This window comes from Cyphomyrmex costatus, unplaced genomic scaffold (assembly GCF_001594065.2).
Source record: "Cyphomyrmex costatus isolate MS0001 unplaced genomic scaffold, Ccosl1.0 scaffold193, whole genome shotgun sequence".
Taxonomy (NCBI): Eukaryota; Metazoa; Arthropoda; class Insecta; order Hymenoptera; family Formicidae; genus Cyphomyrmex; species Cyphomyrmex costatus.
Window position 1 is genome coordinate 4,714,090 of NW_017275965.1, and position 4,245 is coordinate 4,718,334.

Below are 4,245 nucleotides of genomic sequence, written 5' to 3' on the forward strand. Positions count from 1 at the left end.
CGGCAACCCGCTCTCGACCGCTCTCGTTCAACCCCTTCCCTCCTCCCCGTTTATCCCCTTTCCGCCCTCGCCCCCTCCCCCCTCCCCACCCTCCCCGCAATGCGCCGTCCGTCCGCACGCAAATCGACTGTCGAATAATTATCGAAAATACACGCGCGGCCGGCTCGCGGCGCTTTTTTTTTTCCACCCCCGTTCTGTCCTCTGCCTCGCGGACATACGATTAACTCTTTGAGCTTTGCCGATATGCCGCTGGAAATATAGCTGTGTTATCTGGAGCTTTTCACGCGCCATTGCCCCATTCCGTTCGATCTCATATGTCCGCGTAAGGCCGCATGCACATTGGCCGACAATTAACGACGACTTGTGTGCATTTTCCGCACGATATTCTGATATATTTTTAGCATCGAGCGCGACGCTGCCATCGAACTGACCAATACTATTCTACGGGATACGTTGTGTTTTTTACGATTATATCCAATGAACAATTTTCAAACTGAATTAAAAAAATAGGCCTCATACAGCACAGATTATTCCTGCAATGTTACAGACGTTACACCAATATTGTGCTGTAAGTTCTGTACTGCATAGAGTCGGCCTTTATGCGTTGGCAAAGTTTGTTGTAAAATTTTTCACGTACCTATTACGTACATTGTAAGTACAAAACTGTCCAAGCGGGATTTGTAAAGCATTGGAATCAGATTAACGAGAGTTCACGAGCATGGTCCCATTCGCGTTTCCACGTTCACCGCTTGTCATTTATCAATGTGCACACGGCTTTGCATTCCGACGAGGATCGCGATGCATACTTATAACGTCGCTTCAGTTTCGAGGGTTCGCACAAATTGTGTCGTCAGAGCGCTAATTGGGCTCGTTAATGCGTTCTGCTGATGTGTACATCGAGTATCGATAACGGGCCGCACTCGGTGTAGCGGATGATAACTTATCGAGGAGGCGCGGAATCGCGAAATTTGTCATGTTAATGTTTGATCGCGCCATATATATGTATATATATATATATATATATATATATATACTATATGTGTATACATATGTAGTATGGGAGAGATGCATAAAAATATTTTCAGAGAGAATCGTAAAGAAGTAAGTGATATATCGCGATTTATCTTCACACGCGTATATATTCTTGCGAATCAAGTTGTCTTCTCGTCGTCGAGGGAAACAGAGAAAGATAGAGAAAGAAAGAGAGAGAGAGAGAGAGTGAGAGGAGGGGGGGAGGAAAAAAAAGAGAGAGACAGCGTTTCCTTATAGTCCGCGGCAATTTCTCTCACCGACAGCGTGATTGCAGACGACCAAGGCGATTTTCCGCATTTCCTTCCCGATTTTCGTGCTCCTCGACTTTCGCGCTCTCCGTTTATTTGCCTCTCTCTCTTCCGCCCGGAATCGAGAATCGGACGAAAAAAGGGGGCAAAGGTTTCCTTTTCAATTCTTATCGCGCCGCCTTCGTTAAGCCCGATCGACTGTGCGCGAGTCGCGACCGAGTGGAGGAAGAAACGAAGAGATGAAGGAAAAAAAAGTAGTCAAACAGAGAGATAACGAAATAAAGGTGCATGCAAAGAAAGAATGTTACTCGCAAAGACATAAATGAAAATTTGTTAATAAGAAAGAGGCAGAGAGAGGAAATGAAAGACTGAATTAAATAAAATTTGTAATTATTACATTATGTGACGTTAAATATTAATTTGATATTTAATTTCTCTTAATATCTACTTTAGGATTTAATGTTTATTTTTTTCGCAATATTTTCTCGACTCATATAATCTCTCATTATCTAATCTCAGTTTATGTCGAAGTATTATTTTAACTTTTTCAGTCGTTGATATTTGGTTTGAGCGCGGGATCGTTCAAAAAGATCTGATTATTTCGAGCTGTGTTACATATTAATTATTCTCTCGCTACTTTCGCACGATCAATCCGGTCCATGGATACAACTACACTCGTGGCTAATTAAACAACACCTAGTTGTACGTGTCGCAATCGGTCGCAAACATTCGCGTTAATCTACGTGACGGGCCCGCATAATTCCATCCAGATTATTCCCGGCGTGCTAAATGATAGAAATATCGTTACACTCCGTACTCGTTCGCTCTCTTCTCTCTTTTCCTCTCTTTCTCTCTCTCTCTCTCTCTCTCTCTTCCTTTTTTCCGTTAAATACACGTAAGGGGGCGAGACACGTGGGAATGGAGTAAAGCTGTAAAGCGTCCTCCCGCACGCTCTTTTACCCGTTCTCTCTTTCCCGTTCTTTCTCGCGGCACATTACGCGTGTCGCATCTCTATCCGGTTTAACGGCGCGGCGGTGGCGGCGGCGGCAGCAGGGGGTACCTAAGTGCAAAATTATTTTAAAAATATTTTCTTAACCGCGTTAAGAGCCTGAAAGCTGACCCGGCGCGCCACGCCGACGCGTGTGCAGGCCCCACTCGGGGTAAAAAGAATTGGAAATGCCGCACGGCGGTTTTTCGACTTGCCGCGGTTTTTAGACCCTTCAGCTTTCTCCGCGCGACGATGACTTCTTCTTCGTGTGCGTGTGATGTACGTGTTGTCTCCCCGCCCCCGAGTGACCACCTTAAGTGTGATCTTCGACACCGGTTAGCCTCACGAACGATAGAAGTATTATTATGCACTTTCTTTCTGGAAAAGGCAGTATCCATCCCCCGTTGTTCCTCTCGATAAAACGAAATAAATATATCCACCTTTTCCGCGAGTTATCGTGGTGATAAAGCAACGTAAATGATTTATGTCAATTTTTATGAAGAGTACACATTGATATTTTAGTCGAATTGTTCAGTTTTTTGTGAGACAATTAATATTCTATGAATTGAACTAAATGACTGAAAAAATTAATGCTTTGATGGAAATTAAGTTTAAATGTAAATTAAGCTTATCTGATAAGAGATATATCATGGCACTACCGCATCTCCTGATATATATATATATATATAAGTTAAATAAAATACATTTATACATTTTATCGTGTTGTTTTACTCATCACTCATTTGCTACAACATAATTAAATGTTATTTTTTAATTGTTTGCAAAAATGAGAATAGAAATTAAAGAAAAAACTATACTTTAAAAGAATATAATGTTATTTTTCTAAAATCAGTTATATTGTATTAAAATTACATTTTTAAATTAATAACAATAAAACAAAATTTTTAATATTTAATTCGAAACATTTAAACTTATATCCTAGAAAACTCTTTTTTTAGTTATTGTAGCAAATGAGCGTTATTATAACTTATATATATAATTAATCTTTTCACAAAAAGATATTGAAGTTGCATATTTTTTTAGGTTGACAAGTATCACCTACTTATATATACATATATATATTGTATATATACATATACATATATATATATATATATATATACGTATATTTAAATTTTATTCTCGTGTTTTGTGTTCGTCTGTAATTCAATTTTTTATGAAAAGAAACTTCGCAAAAGGGTTAAAAAGAGATTGCGGGTGGGATTAAAATTGCAGGGTGGGACGTGCGAACGCTAAGGTGATTTTCGAAGAAATTGAAGACGCGAATGTTAATTGCACGAGAGTACATCGTAATTTTTTGTCTTTTTACATTTTACTACGTAATTTTACTTCGCCACATAAAATCTGGCAACTATTTACTCGGGAAAATCTGGCAAAAATTTACGTACATTATTTGCTATAATAAGTGACTTTGCCATTAGACGAGAAATAGATTTTGGTGCGCGTACACAGTTTTACATTTTACATTATTACCTATACGTCCTTTACACACCTTTTCCATCCCATGTACTTTTAAACCATCCTCTCCCTCACCGAGCGCCGTACCACTTCGATGCTTTTTACGCGATGCTTTTCTTTTATTTTGAACCTCTCCGTTGGCCTGGCCAAGAGTTTCCAGTCAGTGTTACGTAGAAAACGTTGAACTTGTTCGAGAGCTTTTTCTCTCCTGGAAAAGAAGTGGCGCGGAGCGAGGAATGGACGGAAAATGTCAAACAAATTTATTGAGTCTTGGTGACACGGAACCTCGCAACAAAGATGCTTTTGTCCTTTATTCATTTAAAAATGGTAAGTGATATTAATTATAAAATGTAAAAGTTTATAATCATTTGCGAGTTATATTTGCAAGTTATTTTCAGTTTCTTTTTTATTTTAAATTACGCCATATTTATTACATTTAAAATGATTAAAAAATTTCTCTACATATAATATTATATACAATTGTAACATAAATTGTAA